Source organism: Bufo gargarizans, chromosome 4 (genome assembly GCF_014858855.1).
Source record: "Bufo gargarizans isolate SCDJY-AF-19 chromosome 4, ASM1485885v1, whole genome shotgun sequence".
Classification (NCBI taxonomy): Eukaryota; Metazoa; Chordata; class Amphibia; order Anura; family Bufonidae; genus Bufo; species Bufo gargarizans.
Window position 1 is genome coordinate 214,485,517 of NC_058083.1, and position 15,545 is coordinate 214,501,061.

The 15,545-nt window shown below is 42.9% G+C and overlaps 1 protein-coding gene across 2 annotated transcripts in view; it reads right to left on the reverse strand.

The window, feature by feature from the left end:
- LOC122936025 (cytochrome P450 2J5-like) overlaps positions 1–15,545 on the reverse strand; it is a 357,425-nt gene that overhangs the window by 27,421 nt on the left and 314,459 nt on the right. The window lies entirely within an intron of this gene.

Sequence of the window (15,545 nt, forward strand, 5' to 3'; positions counted from 1 at the left end):
TGTGGTTCTTTAAAAAAAAAATCTTTAAATATTAACCTGTTGTCAACCTGCCTTTTAAGGGCCAGTTCACACAGAGTTTTTTGGCGCTGACTTTGGAGTTTCCACCTCAAAATCAAATCCCAAAAATGCCTCAAAATAACCTCCCATTCATTTCAACGAGAAGCAGCAGTTCCTTGTGGAAGAAAGAAGCAACATGCCCTATCTTAGGGCATACTATGTGCTGAATCTCTCATTGAAATGAATGGGAAGCATCAAAAACAGCTCTGTACATGTCCATGCATTTTTGTGCGTTTTCTATGAGGTTTTTGGGGCGGATACACGCCAGAAACTACAAGCTGAAAATGCAGTTTTGTATTGACGTAAACACTCATTAGACAGATCAGAGAGTTCTGTGTCTGCTCCCATATTTTTTATGTTTTTTATTTATCTTCCTTATTAGTTGGCGACCTGGCACAACAAACAATATCGGAATGCCTTGTGTATTTAGTGCAGAAGAGGCATAAGCCGCTTTATGTTCAGATACCGAAAGTGCAAATGAGAATGAATTCCATTTTTTGTCATCCTCTTGCACTGAGAATGAAGGACAATATCTGCATGGAGTTTGTATGTTCTCCCCGTGTTTGCGTGGGTTTTCTCCGGGTACTCTGGTTTCCTCCCACTCCAAAGACATACTGATAGGGAACTTAAATTGTGAGCCCTATTGGGGACAGTGTGATGCTAATGTCTGTAAAGCGCTGCGGACTATAGTAGCGCTATATAAGGCCGTAAACATAAAGAAATACACTATGGAAAGTGATGTATGTCCGTTTTCTGCGCTGCAATCTGCAACTTTTCCCTGCTCACGCCAGGTCTAAAAAAAGGGAGTGGGAAAGAGGGGTGGGGCTCTTTAATTTTCTACACCTGTTTTAAGCCTAGAAAATGTTCTGAATCCTTGCTGGGGTATATTCCGGCCAAGGATGCACCAAAGTGATGTAGAAGCCACTGCCTTCACATAACTTCTGCGGATCCACCGCCAGCACAGGGGTTATTAAGACTACAGACAGGGGCTCCATAAGAACTAATGTGTGGCAGCTTCTGTTCTTTCAGGAGGACAGAAGCTGCTGCACAATGCATCTGGCTCCCCAGGTCCTCGCTGAGGGGAGCCAGAGCGCACCAGGAAGCGTTCGCTGCCAGTTTTTTTTGCTCCTTCAGATGCTATGGTCACGTTTAACTTAGTCCCGGGTGCAGCAGTGGCACGCTGGAGGCAGTGGCATGATGCAGGCACAAGCAGCCGTACAGAACATGATTCTTGGCAGGCCACATCACTTGCATGATGGAGGCAGCAGCTGTACGGAACATGATGGTAGGCTAGCTTCAGCAGTGGCATGATGGCGTCAGCGGCATGATGAAGGCAGCAGAAGGCTCCCTGAACATTATAATAGGCAGGCAACATGTTGGTAAACAGGACAGCAGGCAGGCAGACACCAACAGTGGCAAGATGGGGCACAGTCAGCAAGGCCAGATCTATTCATTGGCCTCAGAAGAAGGAGTGTGAAAATCCTCCCCAATCCCGGTTTGGTTCATTTTGACAAAAGTGATGTTTTGGATACTGGCGGAGAACAACTTGATCTTTTAGGGTTTTCAGCGCTGCAGGGGTGAGGTGACACCCAATCTGAGATGACACTGAAGGCTGGACAAGAAAGAGGACAGAGAACGTACTGTGCCAGTTCAAGCTAAGGTTCCAGTCTGCCAGTCCAGAAATCCAAGGGGTAAGGAGACAGAGTACGCACCAGAAACAGACTGTATGTAGGCCTGAACCTGGGCGTTGAGCTGAGAGCTTTCGACTTGGCTTCAGCCTGGCACGGCATGTAAAAAAACTTGCTGAGGAAACTAAACTGGCAGCAGAAGGGGGTTCACTGTGTGGGGGGACAGAGGGGGGCCTCCCTTTCAGACATGCTGGCGGCAGGCATCTGTTTGCTGAAAGCTGCGGCAAGCTGTGTACACAGTGCTTCATCATAATAACATAATTTATCCTCCCTTTCTGTGGAAGGTAAACATTTTCCCATTTTGCCGGACTTTAATGTCCGCTTTCACAGGGTCAGTAGTTGGTCAGTATTTTGCATCAGTATTTGTAGTTCAAAACAGAAGAGATGCAAATATTTTCATTCCATTTTATTTCTGTGTTTTGTACCCACTCCTGCTTTTGACTTAGAAATTATGATCAAATACTGAAATGAATGTGAAAGAGGCCTTATGCTTAATTTGCATCCCTTTTTGGTCATTAATGTTTGAAATCAGTTTCTTTTAACAAGAGGAAGAATCCTGCATGCAGGGCTTTAATGGCCTCTTTCACACATTCAATATTTGGTCAGTATTTTGAAACCATATGTGATCAGTATTTGTAAGCCAAAAACAGGAGTGGGTCCAAAACAGAGATAAAAATGTAATAGAAATATTTGCATCGCATATGCATCTTGAACCCACTATTACTTTTAGCTTACAAATACTGACCGTGTGAAAGAGGCTTTTTGGATGCTCAAAATACAGGATCCTTTTTTTTCCTGTTCTTCTGAAGTTTAAGAAGAACGGAAAAATAAATGGTGATTTCACCATATGGCCAGAAGTAACGGCCCATTTTGCAGAATATTCCAGTGTGGCAGCATACTACAGTATGATCATTACTGGCAGAATGATCTATTCTCTTGCATCAGGCACCGGCGTCTGGAAATCTGGGTAAGCCACGCCTGATTAATCTTGGGGGGAAAGGTGAGTTCTCTTAGGAGTAACTATGCCCCTCGCCGCACTGAACACCACATTACTGTCTGGGCAGGAAAGCATGCCCAAGGCAAACCTGGCTAGTTGTGGCCAAACTTCAAGTTTGCACATCCATTAGTCCAGGGGATCTTGGATGATGGGTTGTAGGGTGCAGTCCAAGTATGCCACCACCTGCTGGTTGAGTTTCTACTGCATGTCCTGGTGCTGCTGCTGGGTGGTTTCCTCAGTTGGCAGCTTAAGAAAACTGCTTATCATAGACTCCAGACTGAAGTTGCTGCATATGGAGCTGGTGCTGCTCCTGCCCCACCCCCATCAGTCATGGCAGTGGAGCGCGAGCGCTGAGGTTCCCCCCAGTCAGACCTTCCCGAGGACAGGCAATGGCGTTCATAGGCAGCGACCAACTGACTAAACAGAATCTCTCTATAGTAGTCTATTTTTGCATCCCTCTCAGAAGGTGTAAAACATGCCCCCATTTTTAACTGGTAACGAGGGTCTAACAACGTGGATAGTTAGTAGTCATCCCTCTGCCGAATCATGACACAAACATGACAGCATGCATCTGGCCATTTGTGCAAAGAACTCGGAGGGCCTCCCTGCTTCCCTATCTATTGCCTATTGCCACGGTCTGTCGGGGTCATCTGCATCGTCTTCGCCGTCGCCCTCCAGCTACTGATGCTGATCCTGCTCCTCTCCTGACGATTGGACAGATAAACCACCTAGTTGTGTGTAAAATTCCCCAGCATTTATGTCATCCTCCACTGCCAGTTCATTCTCCTCAGGGCTTAGGTGGCCATGAAATGCAGGTGCCATGTCTCCAGGACGTGAAGGAGTGGAATGACATCATTCATCCTGTAATTCTGCCGTCTGACAAATAAAGTGGCCTCCGCAAAGGACCTGAGAAAACGGCACATCACGCATGAGCTGCCACTGGCTAATGTGGAAGTTTCACTGAGGAGCAGACCTGTTCGTCTGCAGCATTAAGAAATCATTGACCACCTTCCTCTGCTTGTCGCGATGGTCTAAAATATGGAGCGTGGAGTTCCAACAGGTGGAAACATCACATATCAGACGATGTTTGGGAAGAGCATTTAGCCTTTGCAGCTCAAGGAGGGTATGTTTTGCACATTAAGGGTCCATTCACACGTCCGCAACGTGTTTTGGATCCGTGGATCCGCAAAAACACGGACAGGTGATATGTGCGTTCCGCATTTTGCAGACCACACATTGCCGGCACTAATAGAATATGCCTATTCTTGTCCGCAATTGCGGACAAGAATAGGACATGTTGTATTTTTTTCAATAACGGAATTGCGGACCTGGAAGTGCGGGTCCTCCCTGGTGTGTTGCTCTGTTCACTAAGGCTGAGCAGGTGCAGAACTTGTGACAACACCTAGCTTTGCATAGGTGATATGCTGGAGGACCCCTGTGAACTGTACCTGCAGGGGAGGATGAGGACAAGATGGAGGATGAGGATGCAGAGGAGGACAAAGTTGCTGGTGTGCCTGGGCCGGAACGACATTTATCCAGTGGGCTGTGAACGACATATATTGTCCTTGATCATAGTTGCAACTAAATACATCAGCACTGGTGTGAACTCTACCAGACACCAGGAAGCTTCCTTCTGCTGACGTTGATGAGCCCTGACTGCTTGAGAGAGGGTGTGTCGGCTGGTGGGAGATGCAGCGGTTGCTGCATCAGGCTATAACACTAAATGAGTGGCACGGTTTTCCTATGCAACTTTATGGCGACGCTCCATGGCTATAACACCCTCACCTGCACATGTCCCTGACCTGTCGCAAACATGTGCATCAACCCTGTCTGCAGCGGACATCTTCTTCAAGTCTGGGATGGCACATAGCTGCTTACTGTCCTCAAAAAGCTCATCCTTGCTGAAAAGTGGAGCAGAGCAAACAGCATATATTACTTGGCTAGCAGAAGAAGCAGCAAAAGGAAAAGGCAGGTTCAGGACAGGCAAGGGCACAGAAGCAGTTGCTGCGGATGCTGCTCTACAACCACTCCTTCTGCTGTTACTTGTGCTGGCTAGCTGCAGCAACATGTTTGCCATTTACCATTCCTTTGGCGTACCCAGCTAACTGTCTGTTGGCCATAGTGTACAGTAACTGTATCAGTAATGTAACAGATTAACTAAGAATGTGGCAGTAGTTCAACAAGATGCATGCGGCAATATATTAGACAGCCCTTTAATACTGATGGACAGTAATTCTATGTATAAACTAACAGATTAACCTGGATTATGGCAGTGATTCAACAAGATGCACACGGCTACATATTAGACCGCCCTTTAATACTGAGGCACAGTGATTCTATGTATAAACTGACAGATTAACTAGGATTGTGGCAGCAGTTCAACAAGATAAATGCACCAATATATTAGACCCCCTTTTAATACTGAGGCACAGTAATTCTATGTATAAACTGACAGATTAACTGGGATTGTGGCAACAGTTCAACAAAATGCACAAGGCGATTACATTCAACCTGCACTGTCCCTGCAGTCTCCTCTCCCTACAGCATCTACAAACTCTCCCTACAATCTTCCTACAATGTCCCTGCACAACTGGGATTGTGGTAGAGGTTTGCAAAAGGATACGTAGCTGAACGTACGCGCATCTTATTCGCTATGCCGGCTGCTGACGGGGAAAATACCTGTACGTAAATTCTAGTAGATTAGAGGGCAGACATGGGTTAAGTGACTAAGGATCAGCCTAGGCAACACAAGGATTAGGATCATTATATGACCTATGAGGAATAGACACATGGCACTTTTTGATTGGCTAGCAGGCACTTAAAGGTCATCTCCCTGGCTGGTCAGTGACTACTGTTTTGACAACCCGGGTGTATGTTGCGGTTCATTTTCTCCCTCTGCCTTCCTCGATTTATCTCTAGAGACTGCCTCTGGATACCTCATCCTTGCTAAACAGTTTGTCTCGTGTATGACCTTGGATCGGACCCTGGAAATCATGATGTCTCATCCCTAGGTACACGGTACACAGACTAATACTGCACATATGAACTTTGGCTAGGTTATTAGTCGGGTTGGTTACCTGTATATGCTTACTGGTTTGGACTGTATTGCCGTTTATTTAATAAATCCACTATTGTTTAACATTTGTCTGGTTGCTTGCGGTTCTGCACTATTACAGGCTGGAGGTAGATTACACGGTCATTGGATATCAATTTTACAGAAGGCCAGTGTACTACAGGTCCCAAAAATGATGCATTCAGTGTACATAAATCAACAAGTAAGTATGTGGCTGGAGGTAGATTACACGGTCATTAGATATCAATTTTCCATCAGGCCAGTGTACTACAGGCCCCAAAAATTATGCATTCAGCGTACATAAAAGATCAAGTAAGTAACTGGCTGAAGGTAGATTACACGGTCATTGGATAACAATTTTTCAGCAGGCCAGTGTACTACAGGACCCCAAAATTATGCATTCAGCGTACATAAAAGAGTAAGTAAGTGGCTGAAGTAGATAACACGGTCATTGGATTTTCCAGCAGGTCAGTGTACTACAGGCCCCAAAAATTATGCATTCAGCATACGTAAAAGAACAAGTAAGTAAGTGGCTGAAGGTAAATTACACAGTCATTGGATATCAATTTTCCAGCAGGCCAGTGTACTACAGGCCCCAAAAATTATGCATTCACCGTACATAAAAGAACAAGTATGTATGTGGCTGGAGGTCTATTAGATGGTCAATGGATATCAATTTTACTGAAGGCCAGTACAAATATAGGTCAAATATATATATATATGTTTAAAAGAAATAAAAATCTAAAATTGGATTAAAAACATGGCTAACGAAATCCCCCCTCTTGAAAAAAAAAACCCTAATGATACTAGTTAAAACACGTGGTCGTCACAGGTGTTGAGTTCCTCCGAGGCCCAAAACATTAGGCATTCAATGGACAGAAAAGGCCTTTTATGCCGCTGCATTCACCAAAGACAGGGACCAATATTTGTTCTGGGTGGTGGCGGATATTTGTGGGCTGGCATGAGGAAATTCAATTAAACGTGGTCATCACAGGTGTTGAAGTTCTCCGAGATCCATGCATCATTCATTTTAAAAAAGTGAGTTAGGCGAGTTCGCTTATTGGTCACGATCCCCCCTTTCGGACAGGACACTGGACGAGGGGCAAACCACAGGTCAAACCTGCACACCCGGTAGTCCAGAGGTTCCTCGCTTCTCAGAGCATCCACATCGGCCGTTAACCCAATGTAGTCGGACACCTGTCGGTTTAGGGTGTTCCGTGAGGCTGGATTCGGAGGGCGGCTGTCGATGGGTTGACTGCAAGAATGATCTCATTTCCGAAGTGACCAACAAATTTTCAAACCACCCTCTTGCATGCGCTGTTTTGGTACCCGCAACAGTTTCTCTGTGGGTGGAAATTTCTCTGCCAGCGCCCGCAAAAGCAGAATGCAGCATTTCTCGAAGCAAGGCCTGGAAGTGTTGCATTCTGACAGCCCTCTGTGATGCTGGTAACATGTCCGCCATTTAGTGTTTTTACCGGGGGTCTAAGTACGTTGCCACCCAGTACTAGTTCTTGCCCTTTATGCTTTTTATACGGGGGTCCCTCTTCAAACACTGGAGCATGAAGGCCCCAATTTGAACTAAACAAAGCGGTGGAGTGGCCTGGCTCCTGCTCAACGTCCAGGATGTCGTCGTCCTTGTTCTCCTCCCCCCAGCCACAGACAGCACCAGGGATCCCAGAAAAGTTTAAAGCATGCTCTTCTTGCTCCTCCTCCGCCCCGGCACCAACCTCCTTTGACTCCTCTTCAGACTCCTGTTGACTTGGAGTAGCCCCCCTGGGAATTTATCCAGCATTGCGACTTCCTCATCAACCTGCTCCTCGGCAGCTTGATCAATGACACTACGCAATAATGCACGCTCCAGAAAGAAGGCGCAAGGTACGATGTCACTGATGGCACCCTGGCTGTGACTGAACAGTTTGGTGATATTATCAAATGGCTGCAGAAGTCTGCATGCGTCGCGCATGACCAGCCACTGGCACGGTGAAAAAAAACAAGCTCCCCAGAACCTGTCCTGCCACAGAGTTCGTACCGGCAGTCGTTAACTGCACGTTTCTGCTGGAGCAGCCTATCAAGCATATACAGTACAATGTGGAATTCAATCGCGTCGGGCAGTCACAAATCATACGTCTAAGGGCAAGTGGTGTCACCGCTAAACATTAGCAAGGCGAGCCATGGCCGTGTAAGATCTACCAAAATGGCCAGAAATTTTCCTGACCTGCCGAAAGACATCCTAGACCCCGGGGTATTTGGCAACAAATCGCAGCACAACTAAGTTCAGGACGTGTGCCATGCACGGCATGTGTGTAATTTTGCCCTGTTTCAGCGTGTTCAGCAGATTGGCACCGTTGTCGCATACCACTTTACCAACTGTCAAATTGAGAGGGGTTAGCCACTGATCGGCCGGTGACCGCAAAGCTGAAAGGAATGCAGGACCAGGTGGCTCTTGGCTTCCAAGAGAAAATGAGATCTGCACACCCTAGATGGTGGGTGCTCGTAGAGGACAGGCGTCAATAGATTCACAGGAGAAATCCACTGCACACCAAATGCATTTTATCAATTAATCGTTTTTAATTCATAGTAGTTTATACATCATTTTTTTGTTCCATCCAGAGCAATTATTCGAGCGATATAATTAGTTAAGCAGTACAACCCCAACGTTTCGGTCGGTGTGGACCTTTATCAAGGGATCTGTGACTTTGAATATACAGGGTCTGCTCTGGAGGGAACAAAAAAATGATGTATAAACTACTATGAATTAAAAACGATTAGGCAAGGTATCTGACTTTTCAGGAATTTCAGGAGAAATATGGTATCCCAAAGGGTCATGAACGTCAGTATTATCAGCTCATTCACTTTAGCAAAAGCAGATTGAGTGACGTTAGCCGGGAATATACAGCAAATAGATTTGATATCTTGCTTGGACAGACTGGAAGTAGGGTGACTCTGTCAGAAATATATAAGCATTTGAGAGATAGAGAGAACGATAAAACGTTTGGCCAATTATGTAGGGGGTGGAAGGCGTTATTAGGTGAAGAGGAGGACCGAAATGATAAAATTATGAACGGACTGAAACGAATTAGGAAGGCGGTTGCGTGTGAGGGATGGAGGGAGACGCAGTTAAAATTAATCCACAGAGCTATATACGCCTTTAACATTCCGGGCTCAAGTGATAATAAGGACAGACTGAACGCATGTCCTAAATGTGATGCTCCAAAGGCTATTCTTGATCATTGTATTTGGTTATGCCCAAAGGTCCAATTATTCTGGAAATGGGTCTTGCCATGGGTTAAAGACACCTGGAAGTTGGTTTTGCCCTGTGATCCGGGAGTACTTCTATTCCATGTTTTTCCAGAAAATCTTAAGATCCCTGGGTTAGTGGATGGAGCGTTGCTAGTGGCTCTAAAGTGCTTGTTGCGCAACTGGTTGTCTCCCCAAATACCGTCCGAAGCAGAATTTCAAAATCAAATGAGACACTTTCTTTTGATGGATCAACTTGAGGCAGAAGGGCATAAAAACCATAAATCCTCAGTTTTTTTTTAGAAAAGTAGAATATTTATATTTCCAAGTATCTGTCGGCAGAGGAAGTACACATGCTTATGAATAATTTCAAATTTACAGAATGGTACTTGATTAGGGACTTAAAAGGAACATTAGGGAATTTAAAGGTTGAATAGGGATCTGAAATGTTGAAAAGATGTCATTAAATAAACCAGAATATGGAAGGCTAGCTGTAACTAGATGGAATAAGGGGTCTAAGGGTGGGGGGGAGGGTAGGGGTTGAGGGATTTAACGCAACTTACACTTGAATATGTTAAATGGATATCTTGTGTATTTTTTTTTGTGTGCATTCATGACAACTGTACTTGTCAAAATTATCCATATGCTTCTTGATGTGTTATTCAGAAAATTGAATAAAAATAGTTTGAAAAAAAAAAAAAAAAAAGATTAATTCATGAAATGCTCTTGGCTTCCAGGCACAACAGCTGCAGCACAGCATGGCAACGTCTCACCTGGCACGTCAAAAGGGTTCTGGGGAGCTTGGGAGGGTGCAGCGGAAGAGGCGGTAGCAGTGGAAAAGGAGGAGTCACCCGAGGAGGAGACTGAGGATGGAGTAGGAGGAAGAGAAGAAGAGGCAGGCCTGCATGCAATCCGTGGCGGTAACACAAAATCCACATGGGTGCAACGGGTTGCATGCTTGACGGACGTCAAAAGGTTCACCCAGTGGGCAGTAAAAGTTATTTTACTTCCCTGCTGTTGTTTGCTAGACCACGTGTCTGTGGTCAGATGTATCTTGGAACCGACACTGTTTGCCAGAGATACATTCACTTGCCGCTGAATGTGGCCATATAGCTCCAGGATGCCCTTCTGGGATAAATATTTCCTTCCGGGTACCTTCCATTGCGGTGTGCCAATGGCCACAAGCCGGCGTTCAGCCGTTGGGCAAGAGGGTTATCCGACGTCATCATTTTTGCTAGAACATTTGGGCCATGGAAGCCTGCCTTTTGCCAGATGAAAGCGACGACAACACTATGGAAGGTGGAGTGGAGGACACATGGGAGGAGAGAGGAGAAGGGAAAGAAGAGGCAGGACATTGAGCACCAGGAGTGTGTCTTTGTGGGTTCAGAACGCTGCTGATTTAGACTACGAATACACATAACCCGTGATGAATAATACCATTTAACTTAGCTATATGTCGTCTTTGATAATAATCTATGAATGTTTCCTACATTATTTCTAATATTGGTCATAACTGTCTACTTTTATATGTATTGTTGCTATTACCACTATGACGCTATAATCTGCGCTACATTCATGTTAATATACCTGATGCTGTGGGAATATGTGTCTCTGAGGGTGATATTAGAGACAAACGAACAATAACGCATGCGCACTTTAAAGGTACGGCACTTTGCGTCTCAACATACAACCAGACACCTAGCTATGACGCTTTTGCCGTGCGCTCTGCGTTTCACACATAAACCAGACGCTGACCGATGACGTCAGACGCCGATATCCATGAGGTCTGTCCACTATAAAGCGGCAGCGCAGCTACAGTCTCTCCCACGCCACCAACAGTTACACATTGTCTCCATAGCACACAGGTAACAATATGATTAATCTTTTAACTATACTTTGACTTACACCTTGGGCCTTTTTCCTGATGTCAATACTATATTATTTGATTTTCCTGGATGTCAATACTACTCGATTTCTTATAGATATTGCATGATCTTTTTGCTACATAGTAGTGGTCTCTCTATAGTATATTATACTAATAGATTGTTTGTCATCTTCATAGAAACTATATACTTATTGATTGTCTGTCACTCCCATGGTGGTTAGCCTGAACTACACAGGCGATAACTGGTCATACATGTCTCCTAGGCTATGTCCTATATTATTAAATGATATATATATCTACATAAATGTCCCTTGTTGTCGGCCATAAATGGTCTATTAAAAATATTGATACATGACATGGATATGACCAGGTCTCGCCTGTCTAGTCTGGCCTCCCCTCTAGTGGTGAGAATGATACCTTCTCAGCTGTTGTTCATTACATACAACTCTACAAATGTGGACTTTCATTGTCCCCTTTTTTCTGTTTTCCATATGTATACTTTATTTTGACTACTGTGATCCAACAATTGATTGATGTTAGATATATATCTCTGTATTGTCTACAGGCCGTGATCAAGGTCTGGTTAGGACCGAAACGTTGGCCCTGCTCCTTTGTTATACAAACAACCAAGTTGGTGTTGGACACAATAATAAAACAATAATTTTTCAAATTTATCATTTTCTGAGTGTGCCGTGGATTTATATAGATATTTGATAGTGGCATAACAGCCTCTCCATTGAGCACCTCCTTTTGGGGTATATACTCCTTAACTTTGAGACGGTGTGCCTTCCAATTTTTGACTTATATATTTTGTTGTGGAATTGTGCACCCGCCCCTATGTCCACTACTACTTTTTCGTATGATACCGCTACAGCTGATGGGATTGTCTCCAAAGTGACAGCTTCCAGTGACTTCCTCCATATCTCGCATAGCGAGGTCAAAACCAGGGATCTCGAAAGAGAACTTAAAAAACTAACTGGCTCTGAGCTACATTGTGCTACTTTAGCTGAATATTACAAGAATGGTTTGATACCTCGTGGATTGAGAGTCCATTTAAGACCTAACCTCTTCTCGACGAACAAGGACTATTGTGACAAATTTGAAACAATACTTAACAAATGCTCTATGGACATTATTGTTCTTAGCATTGAATTTTTACAGAAATCTATTCTTGAATCAAAAGAGAAGATAGTTGCTATTGAGACTCAGCTCTCAGCTACCACCTCTCCCCAGGAGCTCACTGATTTAAAAAATCAAATTGAAAAAAGCTTAGAAGACCATCGTAAACACATAGAACAGACAAAAAGATCCAAATATATCCGTGATACAGAGGACTATCAGCTGAATCGCGTATATAGATGGCAATGGCAAGAACAGAATACCTATGGCCACTACTCATATGCGGACTATGCGTCTTCCTCCTCTGAGAGCGAGAAACCGACTTATCGCAGACAAAGTTTTTTCAATCGGCACGGGAACCGCTCCCGCCGAAAACAAAGAGGATATGGAGGGGACGACACTCCAGTCGAAATGGAGATACCACCTATGCAGACCAGGTCCCAGGTAGCGACCTAGTAATCAATATTTCCTCTAGAACCTTATCTCCCGCCGAGATAATGGTTCTTTCTAAAGGTCTTTCCTACTGCCCTATTGCCTCTCTACAACATTTTGACTTAACACAAGATCTACACAGATTTTATCGCTCTTTGCGGTTAAAAGCACATTTTGCTTCTTCAACTCCTAGTGATAGAATTACCAATCAAGATTATTTGTCTGTTTCGTATTTGGGCCTTAGATCCAGAAGTACTTTCATGCCTCCTAAATTCGATCATAGTGTTGAAGCTTATATTGATCTTGTTGATAAAGAAATACGACAGGTGCTAGATGCTCAGAAAAGAGGTATATACCCAACATCAGGGAATTTGTCTAATATAGAATACACAGCCCTTAAAGCTCTAATGAATGACTCTAATATCACAATTAAACCCGCTGATAAAGGCGGTGCCATAGTGGTTATGGATACCAAATATTATATTCATGAAATTCAAACTCAACTTTCAGACACAGACACATATGAGTTAATCTCATCTAATCCCACCTATAAAATTCAAAAGGAAATTAATTCATGTCTAGATTCTGCTTTAGAACAGGGTATAATCGACAAAGCTACATTTAATTTTTTACACAATGAACATACGATCATGCCAGTACTATATACACTCCCCAAAATTCATAAAAATTTAGAAAAGCCACCTGGTCGGCCGATCGTAGCCTCTACCAATTCATTACTCTCACCTCTGTCCATTTATTTGGAATTTTTTTTAACTCCGTTGATTAAAAAAAACGATTCATTCCTCTTAGACACTAGCCATTTTCTGAACATTATTTCGAATATTGGTCCCTTACACCAGGATGCTTTGTTGGTGACATTGGATGTGTGCAGCCTGTACACCTCCATACCTCATGAGGGGGGTGTACAGGCTGTTTCCAATATCCTTCAGACTTCATTATTATATATTGAACAACAGAATTTTTGTATTGACCTATTAAAATTAGTGTTAGGACGCAACTACTTCATGTTTGGCGATGAGTACTACATACAGCGGAAGGGTACAGCAATGGGGGCTAATGTAGCCCCCCCTATGCTAATGCCTATATGGCAAACTTTGAAACAGTATATGTGTACCCCAACTTAAATTTTCAACAACATTGCAAAATATGGCGTCGTTACATTGACGATATCTTCCTGGTGTGGGAAGACACTCGCGATTCGTTTGACCAATTTTTCCACTTTCTTAATAACATTTCATCGGATTTACAATTTACGGTTACTATTAGTGAACATTCTGTTCACTTTCTAGATACGTTGATAGTAAAAACAGATGGTAAACTTATGGTGGATCTTTACAAAAAACCCACTGACAGAAATACCCTTCTTCTTTTTTCTAGCAACCATCCTCATAATACTAAAACATTGTTACCAAAATCTCAATTTATGCGAGTCAAACGAATCGTGACTGATCCCCACACCAGGGAGATTCGTCTACACGAAATGTCCCAAAGATTTCGGGAACGCGGTTATCCTCAATCACTCCTAGACACCGAGCTTAAAAAAATAGCCTCTAATGTTATGCCATCTAAAAAATCGACTTCTGTTCCACGTATACCATTTATTACCACTTACCATTCATTTGTACCTAAGATACACCAAATTATTCGCAAACATTGGCCATTACTCAAAAAATTTCATCCAGAGATTTTAGAATTCTCATATCCCATGAGAATGTGCTATAAGCGCCCACGCAATCTCAGAGATTCCCTGGTTCATGCTGACATTGGTCCATTGAAACCTAAATACTTACAGTCCACCCTGGCCCCTTCAAAAAATGGTACGTTTCCCTGTTTAAATTGCGCCCAGTGTACTAATGTGAAAAAAGGTAATACCTTTTCTCATCCTCATTCGGGAAAAACCTACGAGATAAAAGGTTACTATACTTGTGCAACGTCCTATGTAGTCTATATGATCAAATGCCCGTGTGGCCAGGCTTATATCGGCGAAACTTCCCAACCTATTCGCGATAGGATCAGCAAACACAAGTCTGATATCAGGTGCAAAAAAGCAGAACTTCCCATTCCTTACCATTTTTTGCAGCTACAACATACGGTCAGTCAGCTAAAATTTCAGATTATAGATCATGTACCAATGCCAAGACGTGGGGGTAACCGTAAACTCTTGCTACAGAAAAGGGAGTCCTTCTGGATCTACGAGCTTAAAACTATTTCACCGCACGGACTGAATCGTGAATTTGACCTATTACTATGAATATGCAAATTGATGTGTGTTTGAATGAGGCCCTTTATTGCAATTGGCTATAATAATCATATTGTTTTCCTATCTTTTTCCTATTTAGACGCGCTGATACATAGGTCTAGGTAGGCTTATAAATTTATTATTATTTTTTGTGTCTAATATATACTAATCCTACTTGTATCTTACTGGATATATAATTCAGATACCTATTATACTTTATGTTGATTGACATCACAAAATATTGATCTACGATGATTCGATGAAATTCTATGAACACCATTTGATCCATAATAATTTTATACTTTGAAAAACAGAGCTGTGATGATCCATATTATGAAACGTAGTTAGATGACATCTAACTGATCATTTTTACAATAACTGATGAATGTAACTGTTTGTAGCAACTGTACTAATTTGTTCATTATAATTTTCTAACACTTACCTAATGGTCTTTGTAACCTCATAAATGTATTATTCTGTTCTAACATATACTAATTCTTGTTGTACTTAACCTTGTAACTAATCTAGATGTCATCTATGATGATCGATACTGTGAATTGAGATTGATGGTGATCCAAATCATAAAATCAAGACCTAAGAACGCTGCTGATTTAGACTACGAATACACATAACCCGTGATGAATAATACCATTTAACTTAGCTATATGTCGTCTTTGATAATAATCTATGAATGTTTCCTACATTATTTCTAATATCGGTCATAATTGTCTACTTTTATATGTATTGTTGCTATTACCACTATGACGCTATAATCTGCGCTACATTCATGTTAATAT